The 10,335-nt window shown below is 44.3% G+C and overlaps 1 protein-coding gene across 1 annotated transcript in view; it reads right to left on the bottom strand.

Annotated features, from left to right (window-relative positions):
- BICRAL (BICRA like chromatin remodeling complex associated protein) overlaps positions 1-10,335 on the bottom strand; it is a 106,490-nt gene that overhangs the window by 76,306 nt on the left and 19,849 nt on the right. Inside the window, exon 2 of the mRNA XM_024983694.2 lies at positions 951-1,212. The gene's annotated coding sequence lies outside the window, so the exon portion shown is untranslated. The remainder of the gene's footprint in view (positions 1-950; positions 1,213-10,335) is intronic.

The following is a 10,335-nucleotide window of genomic DNA, read 5'->3' as shown; positions in this document are numbered from 1 at the left end:
GGGAAGGAGGAAGCCAGGATGAAAAATAAACCCCGTCCCCGCCGCCTCCCTCCCACCCGCTCCCTCCCCCTCTTGAGACGCGGGGTCCATTTTGCCGAGAAGAAAGAAAATGCGATTCACACCCAAGAGCTTCGGAGAGAGAAAAGAAACGAGGCGGGGGGAACCGAGGGGAGGAGATTGGAAAAGCTTATTTTTCTTCCTCGCCCGCCGTCACTCCTGGCCCTCCCTGCCCCCTGCTCGCGGCCCCGCCGCGCCCGTCCTCCCCTCGCCGAGCCCCGCTCCCTCCTTCCCGGCTCCCGGCGGCTCCGGGGGGGCGGAAAACACACTCGCACTCGCGCACACAACTAATTTTAAACCGGCTCAATCAATGAGTCATTAAAAGGCTTCCCTCCCCTCTCCTCCCCACCACCAACCGCCACGCCACCCCCCTTCCCAGGCTTCTCCCTCTCCCCGCTCCAGAAATTTGCATCCGCGAAAAGGAAAAAAAAAAAAAAAGGCGCCAGGGCCCCCACCCCGCAGAGGAGCCCCCAGCCCGGCCCCGCCGCCCCCTGCCCGCCCGCGCCCCCGCCCGCGACACTGAACTTGGTCTTCCCGGGGCCCGGGCATCGCTGGGAAAGGCATAAACACTCGATTCCCCTTTTCTCCGTGTCCATTAAACATCCACCCACCACCACCATCACCCACCCACAAACCCACCCCCCCCCCAAAAAAAAAAACACAGCCTTAGCCAATAGCTCTCTGGGCTGAAACCTAATATCCTGGTTTTGGCAACTCGGTGTTTAATTTGCTCCTCTTTCTTTTCTGTCTGTCTGGAGATAGATCTCCAGCCCCCCCGCCCTCGCTTTTCCCCTCCCCGAAGGAAAGAGGCAGAGGAAGGAGGTTGTGTGTGTTTTTTTTTTCTCCTTGAAATTTTTATCACAAAATTATAATACACTCAAAGGGAAACTCACCGTCATGAAAAAGCAGTGCCTTGTCAACGGGGTTTCTGCGCCATCGCACCAGGGGCGGCGGCGGCGGCGGCGGGCGCGGGGCGCGGGGCGCGGGCGCGGGAGCTCCCGGCCGAGCGGCGCCGGCCACACGCGCTCCGCTCTCTCTCTCGCTCACCCCCGCGCCGGGCGGCGGGCGCCCGCTCCCCGCGCCCGCCCGGCCTTCATGCTCTGCGCCCGGGCAAACCGCTCGCCTGTTCGTCTACCTCCAAACTTCGGTTCTCGCCTAGCAAAAAATGCGGAGATTAGGATTTTTTTAATTTAAAAAAAAAAAAAATTTTTTTTTTTTTTTTTTAGAAAAATCAAACTCCAAAGCTGATAATTCCTGCTTCCTTTGGGATTCTTTTTAACCTCAAGAAACGTAGTGGTTTATTCAAGAAACAGGGTTGTTTTTTTTTTTTTTTAAAGATCTACGAGATGCGTGCTATTCTCAGCAGGCGCCCTGCACACACACACACACACACACACACACACACACACACACACGCTAGTTTTAGTTGGGGGGGGGGCGGGGGGAGCGCCAGGAAGTGGGGGTAGTTTAAAAACAAAACAAAAAACACAATATTTGTTTAAACTCTAATTAGAATATGTCCCAATAAATCCTTTTTTGCTTATGCTTTAAAAAAACAAAAGCGAAAACATCACTTTTAACTTATTTGGTAATTCATTCCAACTTTTAATTCTACTAAGCTTTCCTTTGCAACACCCTCTTTCCATTCCGAAGTGTAGTGAAACCTTATCTGTAAACCTGTATGTCAACATTAAAAAAAAAAACACACACACAACACTTTAGCAGCCAAGAGGAAGGTGAGGAGGGAAGTAAGTCACTCTTAAAACATCCAGTTCCCAGTGCTTACTCTTTATGCAGATATCTGTATCGTCACATTTGTGGAATTTTCACGATGTGATCCCCAGTCTTAAAGAGAGCTACCCAAATATCCATTGAAATAGAATAGGTTAAAAAAAGAGAAAGAGAGCTACCTAGCCTTTTAACACTCTTTAGTCCAAGTATAATTACCACCCATATTTAATCTCAAATTGAGACATCTCCATAAACCATCCAGCATCCAGAGCACTTAAAGAAATGTTAATTATGACAGTGTGGATTGGGAGTAGGTGTCTGTGTGGTTTAATTACATTTACTTTTCCTGTAAATGCCCACAAAAATAAAGTTGGGGGTTTGTTGTCTTTTATTTTAAATAAATATCAAAGTAAAAGATGGATTGTACAAATATGTGATTCAGAGTTTTAAAAATACATATGTAGGCACCAGAAATACTTTAAAATTATTTTAGTTTATAATACATATAGCAATGGGGTTCTGCTGATAGAAAGCTCAAACCCATATCCCCCAGATACTGAGTTCTAAAATTATCCTTAGATTTAAATTATTTAAGTGAAATTGGTTAGTTTCTAATACAAATCCCCTGAGCATTAAAAAAAACAAAATGGCAGCATACCACATTTGCTTTTATAAGGATACTGTAACTATGCTGTTTTATTGTACAAAATAAATATGTCAAGGTTGGTATACAATGTTGTCATATTCAAGATAGATCTCTTCAAAAAACAAACCATATCTTGTTCAAGTAACTGCCACTCTGTCACTCACAATGTGTGCTTTGTATTTAGACCCGCCTTAACAAATACAGTCAGTGATTTAGTATCACATAGTATCATGGAGGTGTTTTCTCAGAAGATATGTGTTGTGTTCACATTCAGCCAAGGTCTTCCTGGAACTGAAGCCTTTGCATAAATTAGCATTATTTCTCTACACTTGACAGTTGGACCAACCAGTTTTCTAATTGGCTTGGGAAATTTTAAAACCTGTTTTAAAGTGCCTTTGGATTGGCTAGAGTTTAATTATTATACACATTTTGAAGAATTACATTTCAAAGGAGTCCATGGATTATTCATTGCAATTAGGGCCCACCAAGCAAGTTTTACAGCTGTTGCTTCACAGCTCCAATGAAATGTTAATGGATTTCAGAAAGCTTATCTCCCTACTAAGCCAAAACTCCTAAAAAAATACAAATCTGACTTTAAAATCACTTAACAAAGAGGTGAGCTCCAGAAGAGGATAGGGCACTGCGGGCTTTCTCACAAATGCCCAAATACCAGAGCTGACATTTATTAAGGGCCTACTAAATCCTGCCAGGCATTATTCTAGATACTTTATTCTTATAGTATGTATTATTGCCTGAACCTTCACACAAACCCACAGAATACTGTTTAATTATCCAGATTTTCACTGATGAGTCTCCCAATGTTTCTCATCATTTGCCTTAGGTCATCAGTCTAAGAAGAGCTGGGGGGAACCCAGGCCTGGTTGACTCCTCAACACACCCTCTCTTCAAGTCCCCAAAAGGATCCTGGGAACAAGCAGTCTGTGCTATTTCAATAAAAACCAAGTTCAGTGGTAGTTAGGGGGACCATCCTCTCTCATTGGCAGAGGGGCTCATAGGCAGAAGGGGCCATCCTTTCTCACTGGGGAAGATTTACTTTGCCAGTTGTCAAGGATAATTTAGAATATTTGGGAGGGTAGAGGTGGGTCACAAAATACTGGGATAGCAGTGGGGAGAATCTCAGACTCACCAGGTATAACACCAAATTGGTATCATTTAATAATAAAACTCTTGCTTGGAAAATCCCATGGATGGAGGAACCTGGTAGGCTGCCGTCCATGGGGTCGCTAAGAGTCAGACATGACTGAGTGACTTCACTCTCACTTTTCACTTTCAAGCATTGGAGAAGGAAATGGCAACCCACTCCAGTGTTCTTGCCTGGAGAATCCCGGGGATGGGGGAGCCTGGTGGGCTGCCGTCTCTGGGGTTGCACAGAGTCGGACACGACTGGAGCAACTTAGCAGCAGCAGCAGCAGCAATAATAAAACAAAAACAACTTCTTAAAATTTCCCACATGCAAATAAAAAAAGTAACATTTAAAATAAGGGATATGCCTTTGTACATAAAAATTTAAGTGATGGTTTATATAGACAGGATTTAAAATAAGGGATATGCCTTTGTACATAAAATTTTAAGTGATGGTTTATATAGACAGGATTTTGGTATCTGAATATAAGATTAGAAAACTTTTACAAAGGAAAGTTCTTTAAATGGCTTGATCATATGCAAAAAACTTTAATCGTCTACAGTTATGTACAAGCTCCCTCCTATGATGCTTGTCTGTATATGTGACCTAGTAAGAAGGGCAACTGGACACAGGTGGAAAAAAAAGATAAAATTGAAATGTTCTAGCATGGGCTTGTACCTCTAAATAAACAGGTTCAATACCAACATAACAAGTAAAAGTGAAAATGTTGCTGTTTTTTGCATCCTTCCTCCACGTGTTCCCCTCAGTTGGTTAGCCGTTCTCAGAGCGGGGAGAATGCAAATACTGGAGATTAAGTGGTGATATGCATGACCAGATGTGTCCAGATCACAGAACTCTGAGATATACCCAATGAATGTTTGTGATATAAAAAACTTATAAGTCCTCAATGTGCATAAATAAGCTTGGTACTTTTATTTGAACCTCTTGAGGTGCTTATAATCTGAGGCTTAAGTGCACTGGCTGTGCACTGAGAGTGCCCGGGGCTCAAATTCCATCTCTGTCACACACCAGGTGTGTGGCTCTGGGCAAGTCACTTCACCCTTCAGAGCTTCAACTTCCTCATCTCTAAAACAGGGATAATTATAGTACTCACGTCTGAGACTTATTTTAAGGATTCAGGAACTAGTGCATGTAAAATGTTTAGCGTGGCGCCTGAAACATAATGAGAGGTCAGTATGTTCAGCTAATATTCCATCACCTCGTTTTAGTTATGTGTCAGGTTAAGTCGTGTGAAACCTTCCCGTGTAAATTTCCAATGGCAATCTCACATGATTCCACCAAACGTATCTCTCTTCTGTTCTGTCCAGGATAAGGAGCTCCTCAAAGGCTTTTTATTTTCTAAGGGCCTAGCAGAGGACTTTGTGTATACTAAACTTGCAACCAGTACTTGTGGAATAAAAGAAAAACAACCCAATCCACCAGATATATAAGAATGCAAGAAATCATCATATTTCTATGTAGACAGCTACATATTAAGCTAATAACAGAGTCAGTCTCCCTGAATCACATAAAACCATTGCCCAGTTGATCCCAGGCAGTATTGCCTAATGGTTTATAAGTTCTTCCTCACTCTCTTTCACTTCCTCTCTCATCAAAGAGCTTTATCATTGCTGCATTTTAGCCATGTGACCGTGGCCTATTTTTTTAACTTCTCTCACCTCAGTTTACTTATATGTAAAATGAAGGTGACAGTGTCTGTATCTTGGGTCAGTAGGGGAAGAGTTCAGTGATATTAGGGATGTAAAACCAGCTTTAGTGCCTGGTATACAATAAATACTCAATATTAGTTGCCGTTACTGTTGTGGTTGCTAATACTATTATTAGAAGTAACGTGGAATTGTTTTCAAAGCAGTGGTAAATAAGCAAATTACTGGAGTGATTACAAATGTTTTCAGTACCTTGCCTACAGTATTATTTTATTTGATACATGAGTATAAACATTTTAAATCGTCTTTGTAGAGACTAAGGCTATTCTAGTCCTGACATATTTCAAGCTGGTTATTTTTCTTGACAGACTTAAAAAAAAATCTGAACTCCTACAAGCTTCTAGTAAAGGATGAGGAACAGAGAACTGTTTAAGAAAACAGAGGCACAGTCCCTCCCACTGGCCTTGCTGTCTTACACATCCAGCCCGTTTCCCCACTGAATATGTGAGGGGAGGACAGTCATTAGGTTTGGAGGAGGCGTCACACACACGGGAAGCGTCACCAGCTCCCAGGCCCCTGTGGAGCCGGGATTCTGAACATGTCCTCCGCAGAGTGTCCCTTCCACTCCACCATGCCCAGCAGGATCATGGGTCATGGAAACAGCAGCAGAGAGGTCTCACAAGCTCAGAATTTGGAGAGAAAGCCAACCGTGAAGATAAGCTACCCATGCAAAGGGGCTTGCTCAGTAAATAAATGTCAGTGTCCTTTCTGAAAATGAAACCAAGAGGGAAGACATATGAAGAAGAAACTACCCCTAAAAGATGACTTGTACATACAAGTCGAATACAAAGAAATAAGTAAGTATAAAGCACACACCAAGATACATCTTCAACATGGAAGAAAAAACTGAGGGGCAGAGACACTGTATCACCTCCACGAGTATTCTGATCACATTCTAATGTGAGCAGGGTAAAGTTGGTCAGTCAGGCAATTTCAAAGCCTCCATGAAATACCTCCTAGACCATACCATTCTTCTTCCCTAAATCTTCTAATTACTGGTGCCATTCCCCAGGTGCTCTGATACTGCTGAGCAAAGATATAAGTACCTTTGTACCCAAAAAGGTTAAGGCACCTCCCTCACTGTAAATCAAACCAGTCAACTAGCAGTCTAGGTATACTGGTCAGTCCCTTGTAGAGTTAGATTAACCTGAGTCAGGTCTAACAACCAGGAGGTTGTTCACAGATTGGCAATCAGAGCAAAGCACATGTACTCTCTACATATTTTAGAATCATCTGTGACTTCTTATTCTCTTTTCTCCCTTAACCCAGGCAACTCACTTCCAAAATCTCCCTCCAACCTAGTCCCTTTGCTCCACTAACTGCCTCACCTAAATTCAGGCCCTTATCTCTTGCTTGGTCTCTCGATTTCCCTTCCCTCCAATCACTCTTCTATCTAAATTATGACCCCAAATCACCTTTCAAAAACCCAGAGTTGTTGGTGTCACACCTCTACTAGCACCTCACTGCCCAGGGAAGCTTATCAGAAACACAGATTCCCAAGGCCAAACTCATCCGCAGAAAAATGGAGTTTCTGGGATGAACTGAGGCCCTGATACTTGTACTTACAAGTGGTTCATTGGCTCCACCTGCCTCCCCAGGGGCACCTGCAGCTACTCCTGTCCCCGCACCCTGCAGTCCAGTCATGGAGAACACCCACCCCTGGACAAGAACAAACTCCTCCCCCATTTGGCCATATCCTTTCCCCTCTGCCTGGAATGTCCTTCTTTTGGGGCAAGCCCACCATTCTCCAAGGCCCAGTTCAAATGCCACCTCCTCTGGGGAGCCTTCCCTCCACCCCTCAGTGGCTTTCAAACATCTCTGCCTGAGACTCAATCTCAAGAAACAGATTTCACATTGCAATGCAGTAGATGCCTAACTGAAACAAAGGCTTCCGAAAACAGTATCTAAACTTCCTGTGGAGGATGCAACTTGATCTATTTCATTCTATTATCCCATTTTTAAAAATGCTGTTTGCCACCTTATAATGGATTTCACGATCCACTAAGGGAGGCAACCTTCGTTTGAAAAATACTGCTGAACGTGAATAAATAACTCCCCTCTCTATGCATGTGATAGGTACTCTATTATAGACTATTTATCACACTCCACAGTAATGATCTGTTTATAGTCTGTCTCCCACCCCACTTCCCTCCCCCCATCGGGCACACACCACAAGGAAGTCAGCATATCCTTGGGTAGTTACCCAGCCGTTGATAAATGCAGAAATGAGAATATTGGAGAAGGAATAATTTAATTGCTTTTGCGCGTGTCTAATTTTTTTTTTTTCATTTCTGGTTATGGTTCACAGCATAGTCTATCAGCAACTCCCATGAGCCTGGAAATCATATTAGCTTCAACCCTTGAAGTTAACAGCAATTTAAAACAACAGCCGTTGTATTTCAGAACAATTTAACCAAGGTGTAAATTTTTCTTCCCCTCAAAAATAAAAACCACGGCACAGGCAAAACCAACCAGAAAATATTTTGTCGGGTTGCTAGCTTGCCAAGATAGTACAAATGTGGGCAAACAAATCTCTTACTTAAGATACTCAGAAGCAAATATTCAAAAACCTCAAAACCCTCCTTCCGTACCACTTCAGAAAGGAAACCCCCCTCCTGCAGGGCGGGTGCAGATATAGAGGCCTTTCTATCTTGCTGCCTAAAGCTCCCTCTCTCACTAGGCTGTCCCCATCGACACAAGCACAAGAAAAAAGTAAGGAGAAAGAAAAAGAAACCAGATCAGCTAAAATGAACCGCAGTAATGAACCCAGGCAGCCAGTTCCGGTGCAAATTATACCTGTGATGGATGAGCGGGGACACGGCCGGCTGTGGGGGAGGGATCCTTTTTCTGCAGCACGTGGCTCCATCGACAGGAAACCTGCCTGCAACACCCCCAACTCTGCACACCGCTCATTTGCAGCACCGTCATTTGTGTGATGCTAATTTGCTCAATGTCCTAAATGTACTGAGAGAGATTCAGTGAAAACACAGGGTGGGCTTGGAGTAGCTGGCCCTAGGACAGGCTGAGGGACCAAGTGTCCAGGAAATGCTCTGGGGGCCAGAGGATGGAGCAAGAAGAGGAGTCTCACCTTAAAGCTGGGTTTTAAAGGATGAATAAGAGTTCTCCAAACCATGTGGGGAAGGAGAGGAGAGAGCTCCAGGTAGAGAAGCCTTATGCAGGGTGTCATTGTTAACTATGAATGAGGGGGGGAGCTGCAGACAGGTAGATGGTGAGGGGCTTTGTTGTGAGTGGCAGAGAGTTTGGACTTCTTTAGACTACTGCTTTCCACTCGGCAGGTCACAACGCGACAGGCTATGAAATCCATGAGATTGTGACCAACTTTTGCAAAAAATGAAATTGCCTAGAATAGGAAATATTTGAATATATTGCAGGCAGTGAGGGTGTAAACTCTTCTGTGAAATTTGTTTCCAATATAAATGTGTCTATGTATGTACTGGTTTGTGACATAAAATGTATTTCTTACTGTGGCTGTGACTTAAAAAAAGCAAATCAAAACTCCATCTGGGCAAACAAGGGATCTACTTGAGGACAGTTAAATAAGAGACTGCTGTGAAAAGATGTGAATCTCATGAGGCTAAGTGTGGTGGCTCAGGGGACACATGATGGTGTTCTTATAAGGTGTCCCCCACCAGACACTGAGCTCCTCAGGGACGAAACTCTGTGTGACAAGCTCTCCGTTTCTAGCACCTGGCGCACATGTAGGCACGAAATCACTGTCTGCTGAATATGGTAACGGGTCTTCAAGGTGATTCCCAAGGAGCCTCATTTCCTGGTATCCCCACCTCTGTGTATCCCCCGCCCACATTGTACCAGGGTTGGTCTGTGTGACCAACAGAACAGGGCGCTAGTGATCATCACTTCTGAGATTAGGTTATAAAAGGCTGCGGCTTCCATCTTAGGTGCTCCTTCTGGAACAGTCGCTCTTGGGGAAGCCAGCTGCCACGTCCTAAGGATACCTAGCCTATGGAGACACCCACATGCCAAGGAACTGAGGTCACCAGCCAGCAGCCAGTGAGGCAAGGAGGCTTCCTTCCTGTCACGGAAGCAGGTCAGCCCCCAGCCCGCCTTTCAAATGGTGACAGCCTCACAGAATAGTGACGACGACCTCATGAGAGACTCTGAGGCAGAAACACCCAGGTAAGCTGTCCCTGAATTCTGGACTCACAGAACTGGGTATATAATATAATAAACACTTATTATTTAAGGTGCTAGGTTTTGGAGTACTCTGTTATACAGCAAAAGACAACCAGTATACTGAATCAGTGAACAGAGCTGAACAATAATGCCAGTACACTAGAGTTATCCAGGGTTGACTACCATTTTTTTTTTCCTCTAAGAATCTATCATGTCACATTTTCGGCCTGACTAGGTAAGGGAAAGGTCCCTGATCCAAGCTGGAACAATGGGATCCTCTCTTCAAGTTTTAGTACTTGAGACACAGAAACTGGGTCAGGTGTGAGGAGCAGACTGTAAGTCTGACTAGGGGTCAAGACCACCATTTGGGGGCAGTTATAATGGGGTCCATGCAATTGAATGGGAACAGAAAGGCCAATGTGTCCAGAAGAAAGCAGATTCTCAGTGGATGTAGAGGGAAGGAAGTGGGAAGGAGAAAGGACCTGGGATTTTCTAAGCCCCAGAAAGTCTGGCCCCTTTCTAGTATTTGGGGTGGAAGATTCCCCTTCCTTATAATTATTTCCCATTTTACTTGCTCATTGATGAGTGAGTTCCTTTTCTTGAAACCAAAAGATCCTCGAATACGGCCTCTCTCCAGTTCTGGCCAGGGGAGCAGTTCCTCCTGCGGGCCAAGGGTCTTTCCAGAGAAGAGTAACAACTCACCAGAGACTTCAGCTGTGTAACTACCGCTATGCAAAGACAGCGATAGATCGAGTGGAAGGTCTGTTCAGACCATTAAACTCCTTTTCCCTTAACTCCACTTTCACCGAATAATCCTTTGATTATTAATGTACTTCAATTTAAAAAGCTGTGTTCTGGCCAGCTGACCTAATCAT

The sequence above is a fragment of the Bos taurus genome, chromosome 23 (genome assembly GCF_002263795.3).
Source record: "Bos taurus isolate L1 Dominette 01449 registration number 42190680 breed Hereford chromosome 23, ARS-UCD2.0, whole genome shotgun sequence".
NCBI classification, from domain to species: Eukaryota; Metazoa; Chordata; class Mammalia; order Artiodactyla; family Bovidae; genus Bos; species Bos taurus.
This window is presented reverse-complemented; position numbering and strand designations above follow the sequence as displayed.